The following is a 19,163-nucleotide window of genomic DNA, read 5'->3' on the forward strand; positions in this document are numbered from 1 at the left end:
GAAGTAATAGCCCTGGGAGGGGGTATTAACCCTCAAGAGAGTACGTGATCTTGTTAACGGTTAACCATCCTGTAATTTAATGCCTGCCTTGCTTTCTCCCACTGCCATGGAAATTCCCTCCATGATTTCAAGCGAAGAAAAGAAGCTGCAGAACAGTTATTCTCTGGAGCGTTTGAGATCTGGCTCCCCTGCATGTATCGTCAGTTTGGCTCAAATAAACTCATAAAAATGTTTGAACATTTCTTATGTCCACATCATCATGCTTATTCTTTGTCTTAAAAGCTATGTACATGTTGTACTAAGATGGCTCTGAAGGTTTCTCTTATCTTGAAAATCAGCCTGCCCATCCCTGTCTTGGAAGTACGCCAGCCCCAGCTGCTGAGAATCTACCTGGCGCTGAATCTGGGCCGGTGCAGAAGCTAAATGCCATGAGATCTCAGGTCCCTTTAAGAGACCAGAGCTCAATTTCCCTTTGTTGTGTAAGGAAAGTACTTTCTCCCAAAGGCTTCTAAAATTGGATAATTTATGACTGATTGTTTACTTGTTTGGTTTTTGTTCATTTTTAAAAATGGAGCTCCTATCGTGTGCCAGGCCCGCCCGTCTTTAGGAACCGGTGAACAAAGTCCCACCAGTATGGGATTTGCACTTGAGAGTTGGACACCAATACACAGGAAAACAATAAAATGAGATCATTGCTGATCACAGCAAGTGCCAAGGAGAAAGCAAATGAAGTAGTGATGTGGAGAAGGGCCGGAGCGGGGGTGAGGGTGCCACTTAACAAGGGCGGTCAGGGGAAGCTCGGCCCAGGCCCCGGCAATCACGCCCAGCCTTCACTTCTCTTGGCCCCAGCCTTGGGCGAGCACTCTCAGCCCTGGCCCGGTTCTCCGTCCTGTTTGTTTGTGGGAGGCACAGTCACTAGCTGGTTGTTAAGGCGCTCGCTATTTATAGGTGTGATTTGGCTGTGCCGTCCTTTGTTCTAAGCTAATTTTAAGGCCTGGTTCTCACAAGAACCTAGCATTACAGGAACTCATCTGCATTTTATCACTGAATTCAGCCTCTCCTGATCAGGTGAAAACCTGGTTTCCCCTGGTTTATAGAATAGCCTTCTAGCTCCTTTCTTGCCACTTTCATCCACTGTGATTATTTTAACCTGAAATGGAAATAGGCCTCCCGCTACCATGAGGAGCAGGCCAAACCCCACCTGGTCCTATAATCCCATGGCTGAAGGGTGGGAATAGGGAAATCAAAACCTCAGATCTTAGCTGTACGGTATCAGCATCTTAGCACTATCTTTAAGCTTCTCTGTATTTATTTAAAACATAGGGACAATAGTTGACATCTTAAAAGGTTTCTGCAAGGAATAAATGAATAATATAGAAGAGTACAAAGGCTAGCACTCTGAGAGCTCTCATTATGTATGGTCTTCCTTTAACTCTTAATTTGAATAAATATTTCTGATCTATTTCTACCTAGGCTAGGAGAGATGGATAGCTGAGCCACAGCCTGTAAGACTGATAGGAGTTCATTAAATAAGAAGAAAAAGAGTTTCCCAGGCAGAGGAACAGCATTTGCAAAGACTCTGTGACTCACGGAGGCACAGAGAATGTTTTCCAAAGAACTGAAATTAAGGCAGAGGGTGGGCGTCAGCGGGAGCCAAACCTGGAAAGGGAGATAAAGGCAGGACATAAATGACCTACAGGTAGAGTTACAGACTTGGGTCTTTCTCCCAAGAACAGTGAAAGCAATGGGAGGATCCCAACCAATGGCACAGCATGATAAAGTTTGCATTTTTAAAAGATCACTCTGACCGTCCAGTGGGAAGTTGGTTGGAGAAATTTAAAGTGGACTTGGTAGAAATAAACCAGGAAGGTATTTCAATGATCAGGTAAGAGGTGGTGGTGGCTGGGATTAGGATGATGCCAGTGGAGGTGGCAGAAGCCGCCTGTCACTAGTGTTTCTTCACCCTGCATCTGGAGCAGGGTCACGTGAGCTTAGAGTGGCCAGTAAGAACTTCAGGAACAAGACTTTGCTTCTTGAGGAAGTGGCACTGGGTTCTGGATCCTATCATTCCGTGCACCTACAAGGACTCAGGAGGCCAGTGGTGTGGTGGTACAGCCAAGTTTCCCCAGAGAAGGATACAAGTCACAGGTCCTAGAGAGACCGTCCTTAGATACAATTTTGCCTTGCCTCTTATTTGTGCTCAAATCAGGTTCTTTTTCTTCATACTTCTTTGAGGCTATAAGCTACCTGATAACTTTTCAATAATATTTTCTTCTGCTTGTGTTAACAAAGGCTAGTGGGTTTTTTGCTTGAAACAGAAAATGAAGTTAAAATTCAGTTTAATATGGATGAGTATGGTCTAGTCATTCTCCTTTACTCCTATCACATAAACTAGGTACAAGGCTTGTTGGTTCAACTTCATTCCAATCACGCATCATCACAGTTAAAACCCCCACATTGTCAGTGGACCAGGTCTTCAAAGGACCACAGCCTCCTGAAACAACTCTTTCTGCCCCTGCTGTACTTGAATCTATTGTTTTAAAAAATAAAATCTAAATATGTTGCTCCCCTGCTTAAAACACCCTGTGTCTTTCCACTGTGATTAGAGTGAATTGCATGATCTATATTTTATACAGATTGCACACATCTGACCTCTGCCCATCTCTGGAAGTCATCTCCTGTTATTCTCACTGTTCACTGTATGTCTTTTTCACTAACACAGGGGTCAGGAAACTATAGCCGAAGGGCCAAATCTGGCCCACTGTTTTTGTAAGTAGATGTCATTGAAACACATGCAGACCACTGAGTATATATTGTCTACAGCCACTCGCTGTCCAGCTACACTGCAGACTTGAGTAGCTGAACAGAGACCATGGGATCCACAAAGCCCAACCTGTTCACTGTCTGAATCTTGATGGAGAAAGTTTGCTAAATTCCACTCTAACATATAAGGAGGTTCTTGCCCCAGGTCCTTTGCATTTTCTGCCTGCAAAGCTTCTTATTATCACTAAAGTCTTATCTTTCATGTCACCTTTTTAAAGACGGCATGGCTGATGAGGATATAAACTAAAACCTTCCATGCCATAGTTTTATGTCTCATTAACATGCTTCATTCATTTTTTAAAAGATTTTTAAGTTTATTTTTTAGAGGTATGGAAGGGGAGAGAGAAAGAGAGGGAGAGAAACATCAGTGTGTAGGAGAAACATCGATCCGTTACCTCTCACAAGTGCACCAACTGGGCACCTGGCCCGAAACCCGGGCATATGTCCTGACCGGGAATCAAACCAGCAACCTTTCGCTCCCCGGAACGATGCCCAACCCGCTGAGCCACACTGGTTAGGGCAACATGCTTTATTCATTTTAAAACACTTACCACTACCGACTGAATTACTTATTTTTTGGCTGGATTGCCCATGGACCAGATTGTAAGCTCCATGACAAAAAGTCCCCTTGTCTTATATTTACCTCTGTATCCCCACCAGCTATAGAAATATGTGGCAGGTAGGCACTCATTAATTATACTTCAAAGGAGTGAATTAATAATCATCAAACAATACAGACTGAGCAGTTCAATACTTTCAGGGGATGGCAGTCCTACTAAGAGCCTGAGCATTGCTGGAACGGCAGACATCTGTGCTGACAGTTCTTCAAACATCAGCTCCCAATTCCTCCAGTTACCTCGCCTTGCCCCTGTCCAAGCAGCCAGTTCATATGGAGCTTTTCTTTATTTATTTACTTTTTAAAGAAAACTGCTTGCAACTCTGCTGCAGAACTCTCTGGAAATCTAGAAAAAAGTGCTTAGCACTAAAAAGTGTTTCATAAAATTTGTTGAAGCAGTGATTAAATTATTAGAAATGTGGTTCTCCTTATACTACTGCAGGTTATCATACTTTTATTTTAAAGGTTCAGTCAAATATTTTACACATCGATTTAATTTGAACCACTTCTGGAGGTGAGTTGGTTCTTTGTGAAAACAGTCCATGAATTTGGTGCAGCCTCTGATCCATCAATGCCTGTCGGTGTGATTTACCCTGAGGAAATGGTCATGGATGAGCACAGAGCCATGGCTAATTTGTAGGACTATTTGTAGTAGCAAATACTGGCCATGGCCTAGCCATCAATACATGTGGAATTGTTTTATATCACTACTCAGTACTTTTAATGTAGTCATTAAAAGCAATAGAGTAAAAAAAAATGACAGGAAAAATGAAAACACTGTATGATGGAAAAAATAAAATGGGACTATAAAACAGCATGCACAATATACATTTTTAAGTTTTAATATAGTTAAGCATGGAGAAAAGACACAGTGACATACAGAATGGCAATTGTAGCCTCCTCTCTTCGGTGTGATGATTTTTTCCCTCTTTTTTTTTCTGTTTGCCTAGTTATATTTTCTGATATTTTACAATGAACATGCATTACTTTTCCAAAAAAGAAAAAACAGGTATTTTCAGCTGAGACTGTTGAAGTGGACTCATTCTCAGGCTGCATAAAGGAAAAGCAAACCAATAGCAATCGAAAAGCATTTATTACAGCATTTAAAAGGCAACTATAAATAGCTCAGAGAGGCAGACAGTCTTACAGACGTTTCAAGTCAGACATGGATGCTGTAATTTTTGCTGGAACAATTCACAGAAACAAATATAGTGACATTTAATTCATCTAAGTAAAACCAGATCTCATTTAAAACAAGGAAGGGGGGTTAGAGGGAGCAGGGTCAGATGTGGCCACTGGAGACCAATTGGAGAAATCATGAAAGCAGCTGGGAACAGACCGGAGTCCACAAAGCAGGGTTAAAATTAAACAGGCATCACATGCAGCTCTCCCTTCTCAGCGCCCCCTCCTCCCTTCCCCATTCCAAACACATTAAACTGTTAATATCGTCCTTTCTTGGCTTGGTAGGCCAAAGTCTGTTTTAGGAGTCTTTCTTTTATCTTAATATTTTTGATAACTTTAGAAAGAAAATGTTTTAAATCGTGTTATTTTGCAATGTTAACACTGTAAGGTCTATGTTAATAGACTTTAATTTTTTTAAAAAAATATGTTTGTTGACTTTAGAGAAAGAAGAAGGGAAAGACAGAGAGAGAGAGAGAGGCATCCGTGTGAGAGAGAAACATTGATCAGTTGCCTCCCATACACACCCCAACCAGGGACTGAACCCACAACCCTGGCATGTGCCTTGACAAGGAATCAAACCCTCAATCCTTTGGTGTATAGAGTGATGCTCCAACCAACTGAGCCACACTGACCAGGGGGTTAGTAGACTTTTAAGACAAGGAAATGGTTCTTTGAAATGGATAAATTTGAGAACAGCAATTAGATAGTCATGATGTAGACTTGCCTAAATAGCTGGCCCTAGCCAGTTCTTAGTAAGTCATATTCATGAACTTCAAAACTTTATTTGGATACCCCTATAAGCAGTACAGTATGCCAGTGTTTTTCAAAGCACAACTACTAACCTGCTTCTGATATCCTGGGGTGGGGGGCATGTTACACCTGCAGATCCTTGGATATCACCCCAAGCATTCTGACTGCCTGCCCCAACCCAGTCAATTCTTATACCTCCTCAAGATCTTCTGCTTTAAAGTTTCCAGAATCGAGACACTGGGTCAGACAGACATGAGACTAAATTGAGATGCTTGTTTGATCACGAGTAAGACTAACTGCACGTCTGCATAAATTAATCTCTTTGAGCCTCCAATTGCCCATCTAAAAAATGCAGACCCTAGGACTGCATGGGAGGGTAAAATGAAGCTGTGTTTCCAAACCCCCTTTCATCCTAACTTGTGTTTAATACATATACAATTGCTATGCTCGTAGCTATGACTACAGTTCATTCAAATGTAGATCCAAGTGAGGGGAGAGAGGGGGGCAGGCAGAGAGAGAGGGAGAGAGAGAGAGAGAATCTGCCAGTTTTCTTCACCATGAATTATTGATTGCCAATTTCCCAGACTTGTTTGAAAATTCCCTCCTCGTCCTGATTGTCATGACATTACCTTCAGGGAGATATGACAGAGCTGCCCAGGAAAACCACAGGTATCATGAAGAACAGAAGTCATTTCCTGGCTGGCATAGCTCAGTGGATTGAGCTCGGGCTGCGAACCAAAGCATCACAGGTTCGATTCCCAGTCAGGGCACATGCCTGGGTTGCAGGCCACAGCCCCCAGCAACTGCACATTGATGTTTCTCTCTCTCTTTATCTCTCCCTTCACTCACTAAAAATAAATAAATAAATAAAATCTTTAAAAAAAAAAGAACAGAAGTCATTTTGTACTAGTCACCCACTTTGCTTTCTAGATGCCCAGTTACCCATGACTGACCTCTAGTAGCTCCCGTATACTTTGATTTGGGAGCAGCTATGTTTGAATCTAACTGTCCATTCCAAAACAACTGTAATGTATGGAAAGCATATGTGGCATGGCTTTTGACCTTTTCCAAGTTCAGTATTTATGATATTCCAACAGAAAACTAAGCCCTATCTTGCTATTTTCCCATTTCATACTGTCCTCTTTGACAATGTGCAGAGAGTCTATTTATTAGTCTATTCAATCTTCTGGGAATCACTGAACTCACAAATGTGATTTGCTAGTAGACCAGGAACCCCCTGGACAGTGTCTACAACTTCTTTGACCTTTCAATGATTGAGTTTCTATGTTAAGCTGTCAAAATGAAAACTCCAGACAGCTTTATTACAGAGGAAAATAAAGCAACTGTTATTGCCTGTTATCTTAATTCTCCTTTTCCCTTGGGGATACAGATAAATTGAGAAGGCCTTAAAATACACGACAAAAGATCTCCCTAGGAAGATCCAGACAGATAGCCTACTGAGACAATACCTTAAGCAGGGCGCTGCTTATCACATGAGATCAGCTTTCTATTAGCCTGTGCCTGTCCAAGGGCACTCGGCACTAAACCATTGCTTCTGACTGCAGCCTATAGCTGATGGAAGTTAGTGCATTTAGTACTCTGGAGTTTCCATACATTTCATTTCCTATGCTTACTGGACCACATGCACTTGTGCCTCCACCACAGTGCTCTGCAGGAAGAATGAGTCACCCTACCTGAGTTGGAGGGTTTAATTGCATCATCTATGAATGCTTATACAGGCAAAGGTGTCCCAAGTTAGTGGTACTCCTCTTAAAAAGAGAAGGGACACTGTTCCTGGCATTTCTTGGGCTGGACTAGTCATTGGGATAGACACTGGGGAGTTCAGTGTGGGGCAGATGGCACTTTGCCCTTAAACCTGGTGGTAAGGTGTTTAAACCTTCACTGTGAGACACTCGGTCACTTAGCCAAATATGCCAGTGCCTGTAAAAGAGCATGGAAGCAGCCTTTGTGCACTCTTCAATTTAGCCCATATGTAAATATCCCTGAGGCACCTTGTGGACCATTACTGAGGATCATAAGGACCACTGTTGCTCTTGGGGAGCTCAATCTTGCCAAGGACACTACACACATCCTACCGAGACAGCCTGCCAGGAGCACACACGTGCTCTAGGGCAGAATAACATCAAAGTGGCACGACGTTGCAGGTCCCTAAGGAAGAGGGTTATGTTTGAGATATTTCCCGGCATTTACGGTGCTGTGGGGGTCCAGAGCAAATCACCCCAAGGCACGCCTCTGTGGTATGCAGTTTGTTTTGAGTGAAAGGCAACTTTAGCCACAGGCTCAAGACAAACTTCTGTCCCTCCCTTAACTACACAGAAGAACTTGAATTAGCGGCCTTGCCTGTAATGAGAGATGATCAGAGATAACCTCTTTTGACCTACTGGTTGGGGGGGACAAACTTATCATCCTGCAGTGACCCTTTGAAGGCCCCAGGCCACCTGGCCTCACCCCTAGCTCAGAACAGCTTGCACACTCACGTTCCCTCTCTGCCTCTGCACAACGTCCGCATGTGGGGTCTCTGACTCTCATGTACACGGGCTTCCTGTGCATGTGCATGTGTTAAATTTGATTATCTTTTGCGAATCTGTCTCATGTCTGTTTGATTATTAGGCCTTGAGGGTAGCTTGTTCCTCCCCCCCAGTGCAAAGGTGCTTCTCCGGCATTCTGCTTTTGCGGTTAATTCTTGGGTTTCTAGGCTAATGATGGAACATGGTGCCATAGACAAGCCACAGAAGGGAAGCAGTCAGAAATCGATTTGCATTTGGCTTGGAATAAATCATTTGCTTTGGAAAGAATGCCCCATTTCCGTGCGTTGCAGGCTATTGAAATGATTTTCTGTTCCCTGAATTCAAGCTGTCAGACAGGCAGGATGTAATCAAGGGGAACATTCTGGGTAGTTGAGCAAAAGGCAGTTTAGGGGTTTTTATTTTTAATCCCATGGGCTAATTCATCCAGCAGATAATCTGCGTATGGAAATGTGAGTGGTGCTTGGCTTGAGCAAATAGATTTCCCATATTCAAATCAAAATGCATTCCTGGCCAAGAATGTAGCAATATGGAGGAAGATTTCTAATATGTTTTTAAAATTCAACATTTTTTAGCTACTGATTTTATTACAAGTAATTCCTAACCATTATAAATGCAGCCAGCCTGGCCTTCTTTTATTTGAGACTGACTGGAGAAGGGGATGCAGAGAAAAGATAATAAAGTTACCTTTTGTTTCAACTTAATCAAAATGCCACTTTGCCCCCATGTAGGGAAGATAACATTTATGAAAAATTCATTCAACAGATGAGCCTTGGCAACACTGCAGAAATTTAAAATCTTAACGGAAAGAATATGCTGTGAACTAAAATAGCTTTTTCCATTCTTCGAGTTTTGGACCAGAGGAAGAAATACTGGCTTTTTAACTGAGCAACGTAAATATTATTGGCATTTGAATTCCTACATCTCATGTAACTTTCTTGTAGAAAGATAAATGGGGTGGCTTCATTGAAAAAAATTAGAAATGAATCCTCAAATCAGATTTTCAACAGTTTGTGAGCATCCGGTACAAGTTCTTTTATATCCACAGACACTTAAGAGAGGGGATGTGATAGTCATTCATATTCATATTTGGCTAAATGGCACCCAAGCCTTGTGAAAACCAAAATGCAAGACTCCGCTCCTCACTCCTCAGCGCCACCCACCCAGAGTTTCCACTTAGATTTCGTCCTGGGTTTGGCGAGGCACAAAACCACAGTATCTGTGCCTGTGCGTCAAGCAAAGCTGGTCTGCACTTCCTCTCCCCAGCAGGGCCATTCTCGACCTTCATCCTTGTCATTCAACTCAAAGAACGTTCTTTGTACAGAAGCTCTTTGTACACTGGGGTTTGTGATCCGCCACCTGGGGGCATATTTCTGCAGGCCCTTCACCCAAGGAGATTTGACTGTCAGTGCAACAGAACGCACTATCGAAATCTCAACTACCTCAACAGTGACGGCCAGGCAGTCGAAAAGCATCACCAGCAGTTCAGTGTGGTGCAGACTTGAGGTCGGCTCACAGGTGATTCATGACACTCATCAAGGTTTCTCTGTGTGCCCCCGGCCTCCACTTTCAGCGGCGTCTGCCCCTCGGTCTGGCAGAACCTCTTCTGTCAGAGCCTCAGTGCCGTGTCCCTCACCCCTAATCCAAACAACACTCCTGAAAAGCAGGTTTTAGTATATCCTTCACATCCAGTACATTGACAAATTAAGTCTTAGGGAAATGAAGTCTTCACTGTATGTCATCGAGTTGGAAAGTGAAAGAACTGGGATTGATTCCACGTCTCTGTGACTAGCTAGATTTCGAATGATGCATAAAGGTTAATGTCATGGTCTTGGATGTGCCTATTTTTTGTAGATAAGGCTCCAGTGGAATTCCAGAATTAAAAATATAAGCTATTCCTATAACTCCAAATGCCAGGATTACAGGGCGATATTTCGGCATCAGTGGTTGTTGTCAAGCCTCCCCAAGACGGGTCTACCCAGTCTACTGACAAGACCAGCTCTTGAAGTGCACACCAGTGCACACAAGCACAGCTGACCGTCCACCAGCCAAAGCCCACCTGACTGAACTGTTAAGAATCTAAAAAGGTGTCAGCAAGGAGAGAGGCTAAAGGAACTTTCAAAAAGAGCTCATTGGGTGATGCCTTTTCATGGAGAAGAATGATTCCTATTGTAAGATTACACAGTCAATATGTGGCCTGGAGGGAAGGCTTGTTGCCTTTGGACACTTGTTGGAATTGAGCCAAAGTGTCTGAACACAAAGGGAAAAACAATGGAGTGTGGATGATGTCACAAAGCATCCTGAGGAAATCAGCAAGGATAAAGCTTCCTACTATTTGGATCCAAAGTACACACTTATTTTGGCATTAATTCCTTCTGCAGCCAGAAACCTGACTCTTATGGAGGATTAGTCTTAATCATCAGGGCTCAGTGCTGGAGAGAAGGGTGGGGTGTGCGTGTGTGTAATCTGGTGGCTGATATGGGAGTTAGAGAACCAACATCCCCCCTCTCCTCCACACATGTGGGAGGTTGTTTAGGAAATCATTGCAACTAGGCAAAGGACATTTTTACTGAGGGGGACAAAAAATTGGCTTGCTCTCCACAAGGACACTGGCCAACTGTGATCAGAAATCTACCTTCTCATACAATAGTAATGGTGGTGCTGGTCCCTCCTCTGGCTGGGGCGAGACTGCCCAGTGTGGTTCCAAGAGGGCTGGCCAATTCTTAGACACAGCAAAGGGCCTCACCTGGAACATGCTTTTCCTGTACAGAGCCTTACCTCCTCTGTCTGGCCTGTGTATCTAAGGAGGCAATATTCTTCTGCCTCCATCATCTCAGGGCCAGGTACCAAGCAACTAGGGACCACTCCTAGAGCTCAAAGCCTGCCAAAGTCATTCACACTAGCCAATTACAAACTACAGGCCCTGCCCTGTCTTCCTTTTTCTGAGGAAACCCTGACAGAGGCCGTGACTTAGACCTTCCCCTCACTCCTGCCACCTGCCTCCTGGCCACCCCGGTGTCTTCCCATGTGGTCTCCTGTGGCATGCTGTGTCTCCTGTCTCGAAGGCCTGTGAGTATAAAAAGCTTTGTTTTTTCCCCAGCCTTGATGTCATCTCCATTCATGGCCACACCTGACTGACTCTCTCATGAAAGAATACAAAACAACTAAGGTTGGGATGGAGAAAAATCCCTCATTTCCCTCTTCATTTAGAAGAAACTGCACATGGGTAAAAAATGTATTATCCTGTGAGTCTAGAATGTGCTTAAGTGGTAACACTGCAGATGGAGGGCAGCTGGCATTGTGAGTGTTTCAGCCTCCGGAGACTGGAGATCGGTGCTGAGGCTGGTCTAGCAGCTGGTTGCAGAGCACACCACTTGGAGCTTTTCATTCTGTAGCCTGTGGACCCAGGGGCCTGAGACAGTCACCCCAATGGCCTAGAGCACTGATCTGGCAAGAAGATAGTAATGCCTTTCTAAGTATCAAATCTGATATTTGTGACTTAACAGGCAATATACCGGCCAGAGTCCTAAGGTCAAAGGCCAAGAACTTAGGATGGACCTGGAATGGGGCATCTGCTGTGTGTGGAGGCAGGTGCAGGTATGACTGTGGAGGGCAGAAGTTCGGTTAAGCTATCGGAGGACAGTGTAGGAGGAAAGGGTGATAGGGCTTTACTTAATCAGCTTACCAGCCACCGAGTTTGAGGCCATGGAACAGGAAGGAAGGGAAACGCAGAGCTGGGGGATTGACAGAGGGGAGAGCAGGCTGCATGTGGCTATTCAGGCAGGCACGCATTCTGTATCACAGACGTGACCAAAATCGTCGGGCCCTGGGTGTGGGCTCCAGACTGAGAGAGAATAAGGGCCAGGTGCAATCTCAGTAAAGTGTCACTCACTTGACATGCATGAATATGCTTAATTTTACCCCAAATCCCAAGACCTGGGTATTAATATCATCCCCATGTTAAGGAGGAGGAACTGGACCTTCACTAGCTTGGTAGATTTATCCAGGGTTACGCAAGTAGTGAAAGTTGGGGGGAAAGGATGACAAGAGACTCATCTCATGGTTCAAAGTCTTAATGGGAAGAGCTATTGCAACCAGAACCAGGGTGAGGTGGGTTTTGCAAACTGATCTCAGGAAAAAGAGGAAACCCAGTCACTAGGACTGGGGCACACGTTTGGAGAAGAACTAACCGCAAAAGATGCTGGCTGAGCCCCTGAGATGCTTCAGAGCCACCTGGGTGCTCTATGCATTGACCCATCTCAAAACCTGGAGCAGAGAGACCCGCATGTGGGGTCAAACGCCCTTAGCTCCACTGATGGGAGAAATCCACAGCAGGGGAGGAAACTGAGGCAATTCATTCCACTACAAACTGAGCAGTATCAGGCCCAGAAGACCAGCAAAGATGAGCGGTGAGGATGAGAGGAGCAGCAAGTGAGCTTAAAAGTATAACTGTCCCAGACAGCCAAGGCAAAGGTTCCACGAAAGCAGTTTTTCATCCACATAATTTCAAGGGCAAGTATTGAAAGTTTGTTTAATTGTGTATATTTCATATCTAAAGTAAAACGTTCGATTCTGGATGACCCACTTCTTAAGAGAAGTCACTATAATGGTGGAATGGAGCTGAAGACAGCCTACAAAAAAGAACTGAAGGAGAAAATATTAAAGACAATATACACCTATGCATTTGAAACTCAACATAGCTTCTTGAGCGGCGGCTATATTTCTGGCGCCGTGATCTGGACGTGCCGAGTGACGTCAGACATGACGCCGCTCCAGGTCGATCACCGCTGTCAACTGTATCTTCATGCAGTCGAGAAAGGGGTCCAGCTGTGTGAGTACAGAGGGTGCAACCAGGAAATGTGGATGGGATTTATGGAGAGGGAGATTTATTTAATAAAAAGATACCATTGATGAAGGGACATACACAGAAAATAAAATTCATTGTGCTCTAAAATTGTGCAAGATACGCAGATCATTTCTTTTTATATCAATGTTCTAACAGCCATGATGTTTTGGTGGTAAGTCATGGGCACTGTCCCTGTCCTTTCACTTTCACAGTTATAACATAGGTACACTCAGCATGGAAACCCGGGCCTGCAAATGATGGTCTTTTGATTCTGCCTCTGAGTCACTGTCCTCAGGCTGAGGAATCTTCATTTTGTCATCTTTGTGGTTTGGGGCTGCACTCCAACTCAGAGACCTTAGAGGGGTTGATTTAACATCTGTATCCAGAAGAATGATTTTATTGTTAGTATCTCTAATGATCTAGTGAAAATTGGGACTCTTTGCTCAGAATTTGGATGGTCAACTTGAAGAATACAGGGAAGAATTTCCTGAGTAGTTAGCTGGCTGACCTAGGTACCTTTGAAGGTCTCCTTTTCCGAGAAGATATAGAGGTTTAGGTTATGTTATTTTTCTTTAACAGTAAATAGCATTAACCTCAATCTTCTGAGATGAAGAGTGGCGAAAGAATATCCAAGAGGATTAAAAATAACCAGTGCCAGAAAGACCTCATCTTCTCATCAAAATAAAAACACTTGAGTTTTTTCCCATTTTTTAAAAATATGAGCCATATTGTCATGCCAACAGAAAGATCACACTGACCCATGTTTTTGTATGATCTGTGCCTTTGTTCTATTTTAGCTCATCTGTTTTCATTTTAACTTTGTACCTCTGTATACGTTCGAAACTTAAACACACACACACACACACACACACACACAAACTCCTCACACTGAATCATGGACTTTCTTGGTGAAAAATTAGGGAAATCCCAGAACAGTGGCTGACAGGGAAGTTTTCAAGGTCAGGGAGAGGGTTCTAGATCAGGGGAGCCCTGATTCCCACTGTGAGTTTGGACATACCATCTCTTGAAGGTGAACTAAATTTAGGTTTTGATGACCTGGGTCCCAGGAGGGTCTCCTCAGGTTCTTATCACAACCAGTCACTGCAGAGCTAATATATATGTAATACAAATGAAATAAGCATTTACTTTTATCACTTAGATCTGATTTGCGTAGTCAGACTGATTTCCATTTGAATCTCATCCCTACCACTTAATGTGAACTCAGACCAGTTATTTTACGTCTTGGATCCCCATCCCTTTGAAAAGGGTAATGATGAGAATTGACTCAGGTAACCCTGTATAATAAATAGCAGGTGCCTTGTGAATGTCAGTGGTTTTCACGGGAAGCTTATCACTTGGAAAAAAACAGCAGCTTTGCCTTAGCTGATCTGAAACAACCACAATGCCGATGATAGAGGCAGATGTTTTGATTTGAAAAGATCATGATGTGAAATGACTGACTCGTCTGTATTAAACTATGTATACAGAAAAGAATGTCTCTGGCCCTAACTCTCTTCTGGAACCTCATTACCCCTCAGGTCAGCCCATCCCAGCATAGCTCCCCTGACCCCGGTGGCATCACTAGCCTGCAGAGACTGGGCTCCTCAGAGGGGCGAGGCCAGGGATGGAATGCAGAAGGCTGAACACCACTGGTCCCCAGAACCGCATCAGAAGCAGGTCAGGGCTAGTATGCTTTGCCAGAACTACCTTGGATATTGTAACAGTATCCTACCTTCCTCATTACAAAATTGCAATTGCTTGGTATTTTTGCAAACTCGAGAACAGGAGGTATGTTTCTTGGAGTTGAGTCATTTGAGATAGTATTCCCAGCTTAGCTATTAACCCATACCCCTGTCTTCAGCAGAGTTTCCCTCCTCTCTGAAACAGAGCTAATTATTACTGTTTCCACTTAGTTTGTTCTTTCTATGCTGCAGGTACCCTATCAAATGAGACTTAATAATACCTAAGAGGCAGAGATTACGAGAGGCTTCTGAAAAGGAGGCAGAGAGAAGTTAAGGAACTTGGGAAGGCCACGCTGCCAACAAGGAGCCAGTCTGGGCTCTATAGGGTTACAGGCTTTCAGACCCTCTGGAAATATGGCCCTTTAACTCCTTCTGAATTCTCAGAATTATTTCAGGCTTTGTAAGAAAGTAAAAGAAGGGGATTGCTTTTATTTAAAAAAAAAAGCTTAGAGAGTTTTATAAATAAAACATAGTCACGGCTAAAGCCATGGCCAAGCACCCACACGGTCCTGGAACTTTCGAGTAGACAGGCTGCACTATTTCAGCCTCCGCTCCTTCCACTAGTGACACAGGGACCTAAAGGCCTGGCAAATAACTGGGTGTTATTTGCTCCATAGCAACTGTCCTGAGTGCAAATCAAAGGGCAACAGCAAGGAGAAGGAAAACATTAGACATGAGAAAACCCAGTGCTTTTGTGCCTAATCAGACCTCAGCGCTTGAGGAACTCACTATGTATTGAAGTCACCTTTCAGCAGATTTTTTTTTTCTTCTAATGAGTCATTACACTATTTCTGTCTGTATTTTTAGTTGTATAGATGCAATTAATTATAAACTAATGACAGCATATTTTATTACACAGTTTCAAATTCTTAATGCCACTTTGTTGTCCCTTCGGAACAGTGGAAGAGTGACAAAGACATAAAAAGAGCCGGTTTTACGAATGATTGTTTCCACAGGAAATTAAAGACTCATCCTTTTCCACATTGCCCCACGTCAGTAAGTCGTGTTCGGCGGGCTAATGCATCACGCTCTCCGTCTCCTTCTCCCTGAACACTACTTCCCTTGACTGATCTATAAATGGCACGCACATTCTTAATCTGTTTGGTTCAGCACTCCCCAGAGACCAAATGAGAGCAAGACAGACTATTCCCAGCACAGATGATGGAGCGATAAAGTATGCCTATTGAGCCAAAGGAAGCATCAGGCAGGTGCCTATTCGCAGGCGTTCTACAAAAGAGAACGAGCGTGAGAGAGCAGGTGAGCAATTGGCTCCGGCTTGAATCACTTTGTAACCCACTAAATGGTCTTACCTTAGTAACAGATAATGAAGTTCAGGTCCAAACCCTGTGTCCTTTTCATCTTGTAAGAGCACTGCAGCTAGACACCTCAGGGGTCTTTGCTCTCTGCTCCTTCGAGCTCTCTCTCAGGCTGCCAGCACCTACCGCCATGGAGATGAGAAAGCCCACAGGAGAATCTCACTCTTCTTTGCCTTTCCGGACACATTCACACACACAAAGGCCACTGAGTTCTCAGCTTCTCTCTGGTGAATCAACACTTTCTTTAACCGGTTCCCATGCCTACACATAGTAGACAGTATTGCCAGTGGTGGCTTACAGAAAGCAAGACTTGAGGAGAAACAGCCTTCCCCCTGCCCATCTACATCTCTTTCGATCAAACCCTTGTGAGCTTATTCAATAACAAGGATGTCCCCAAACCCCAAAGTGGCCCCTGAACTTATTTCTGTCTGGGCAACCTGGACTCTCTCTTATGAGTATGTCCCGGACTTGTACAACTTCTTCTGAGTGTCTTTCTTAAATGTAGGTGCTCTATTGTTGTCGTTATAAAGATTTTTCTGTGTCAGCACACACCCTGACTATGTAACCCTACACCTATGGCAAATGGCTTCTTGCCCAACGTCACTCCACTTGGGTTCCGAGGAGGGGTGTGGTCCTAGAAGACCAGGGTCAACCTCAGCAGTGGTTTCAAGTAAAGGGTTTAGATGTTTTTCTGAGAAGTTGGTTTTGTTTTATGGCTTGTTCATTTGCCTCTTCTAAATTTGGGATAAGGGAGGGGTTAAGCTTCTTACTCAATATCCATTTTTCACCCAGAAGGAAGTTTTATGATTTGGGTAAAGTTGTCATGGAAATGTGGACATTTATAAGAAACTGAGTGAACATTGGAGTCATTTACTGAGACGACAGAACTGGGAGAGAAGGAAGTTTGAAGACGGGTCTCCATAGCTGAGGTCTGGTTGTGGTAACTGGATATGCACTCTGACAGCCAAATATAAAAGTGTCAGGTAGATCATCCAGTATTTTGGAGTTGAAAGGAGAGATGCAGAATGGAGGTGCAAGATGGGGAGTCATCAGCACACATGGCAATTGAAACTATGAACAGGGATGGGACCTCACAGAGTGAAAATAGTTAGAAGGGAGGTTCCAATGGCCAAGCTCTGGGGCAGCCCATCTGAGGTTGGGAAGATGAAAGGATCCAACAAATAGAATTGATTGAAATTGAGGGAAAACCATGATGCGTGGTGTGAAGTGAGGAAAGTGTGACAAGAAAAACAAACTGGTCATCTGTCAGAGACGAACGATAGGTCAAGGTGAGGACTGAGACCTGACCATTGGATGTGGTAATGTGATGTCACTGGTGACTTTAATGAAAGACAGTAGAGTTAGGAAGGCAAATGCCTGATTGGACCAGAACAAGGGGGAACAGGGTGGGTGGAATTGAACACCATGTGCATCTCATTTGTCAGGAGTTCTGCTGACAAATGGAGTAGAAAAACACAATGATAGATGGGAAGGAATATGGGGGTCAAGAAGGTATTTTTTCATGAAGAGAGCTTTTTATTTTGTATTGTTTTAGTGTGAGATGTTACAGTGCATCAGCTAAGATGTTACTACATTATTAATTTTTAATTAAGTAAATGTCCCTCAATTACTCTTGTGTGTCATTTCTACTAAAAAATAAGCATTTTTGGTGAGGTTGAGGAAGGTGTCCTATTTGATCTCATGGTTTCACTACAGAATCCACATGATAAACAAACTGATTGAGTAAAGTAATTTTAAATAGAGAAAAATAGTACTGTATGCTGCACAATACAGATACTAGCTATTGGATGGAACTGTTTATTGTAACCAGATTTTTCCATACCCAAGGAAGAATTTTAAGTTGTTTCACACGGCCTCAGCCACTGCCGACACCATGCCTCCAGAGAGACCTGAACCGGCTTCACAGGCCCCACTTCTGCAGGCCAGTGGGCTTCCTATCATTCTGACTGCCTGAAGAACCGTCCAGCATGATTCCAAGCAAAGAACCTGTACAGAGACCTCCCAGGATGCGGAGGAAGTGACTGAAGTCCTCACTACCAAACAATGTGCTCTTTTTCCACTATTTATAAAACTCTCTCCCATTACTTGTGATTCTAAAGTTATTTGAAACTCACTGACTTATTTTCTTCTCTTTGGCCAAACTGTGCTACAGTGGAATAGATTATCCTACTAGATTTCAAAATCTGGAATCATTAGTAAGTTGGTTAGCACGTACTTCCTCTCAAATTATTTAATTTTAAAATTGAACAGTGAGGATTAATAAGACTGTCTGTTTGGATGTTTTTTTTCTTCTTCTGAATTTGAATAAATTGATTTCTGGCTGGTTGTACAGACTCCCAAACACTCACATTACCAAGCAACGATCCTGTAGGAAGTGCCAAAAGGTCTGATTCGGGCAGTGTCATGGGAGGGTTCCATGAAAAATGTGAATCCTCAGGAGAACTGTGACATGACAAGAACTCATTGCCTGGAGCCCTCAACAAGATCCCTTCCAGTGGGCCCTCAGCCTCTGCTTCAGCATTTTCACTGTCAAGGCTCTCACTGACCCTGCCCCCTGCCATGTGCTCTGTTCCTATTTGAGGATGACTCAGTTCTACCACCGGGGAAGTCCTGCCTTAAACTCAGATAAAAATATGTCTCCCTGTAGCATTCACAAGACTTTTCTGTCCTCATGCTGTCCCTCTGCAAAACGTGCCTGCTACTATTAAACAGCCAGTTCTTCAGACAAAAAAAAAGTTAAGAATCTTATGGTTGCTTCTTACTTCCTAACTTACCTCCTAAGTCTTTACTTCTTCCAGTGAAAAACTTATGAAGCATCCTACTAATCCTGGTATGCATACCAATTATTTAATTTGTCACTTTTGAGAGTGGAGAAGATATGGGCAAATGCTAAAATGGTGAGTTATTAGGGCAACAGGAGTCAACCAGGGCTGCTGGGACATTTGGTCAACTGAATTTATAAGCAGTGGTGTGCTGGAAATTTTTAACAGTGGGCTCTCTGAGGGGAAAAAAGGACGGATGGTAGAGTTTGTGAATTTCTGTGGTGCAAATATTCCACACATGGCTGATTTCGAGTTACTGGTGTGATGTCTCAGAACGTGGGGCTGGTAAGAGGTGTGCACAGTTGGCCCATGGGAGCTGACATGAGTCTGCTCAGCATGGCCCTGTGTGATGAGCCCTGGTTTAGGGTTCGCTCAGTGTCCTGATTGTTCTCCTCTGTGTGCCTTGTTTTTATGTGCAGCCCACAATCAGTCTAGATTCCACTTAAAATGCGACTTCAAAGGCCTAATTCCATCAAAATTCAACTTTAAAGCATCTATG

At 43.5% G+C, this 19,163-nt stretch overlaps 1 protein-coding gene across 9 annotated transcripts in view; it reads right to left on the reverse strand.

The window, feature by feature from the left end:
• Window positions 1-19,163, reverse strand: part of KCNJ16 (potassium inwardly rectifying channel subfamily J member 16) — a 46,821-nt gene that overhangs the window by 10,596 nt on the left and 17,062 nt on the right. For 5 of the 9 annotated variants that reach the window (XM_036033437.1, XM_036033436.1, XM_036033438.1 and 2 more), the window contains exon 1: window positions 15,816-16,508. The exons of 1 other annotated variant lie outside the window; for it this stretch is intronic. The gene's annotated coding sequence lies outside the window, so the exon portion shown is untranslated. Of the gene's footprint in view, window positions 1-1,963; window positions 1,971-2,077; window positions 2,256-15,815; window positions 17,790-19,163 lie in introns of those variants that run through there. 3 more of the 9 variants (XM_036033440.1, XR_004904843.1, XM_028520429.2) reach the window with 3 other exon arrangements.

Source organism: Phyllostomus discolor, chromosome 8 (genome assembly GCF_004126475.2).
Source record: "Phyllostomus discolor isolate MPI-MPIP mPhyDis1 chromosome 8, mPhyDis1.pri.v3, whole genome shotgun sequence".
Taxonomy (NCBI): Eukaryota; Metazoa; Chordata; class Mammalia; order Chiroptera; family Phyllostomidae; genus Phyllostomus; species Phyllostomus discolor.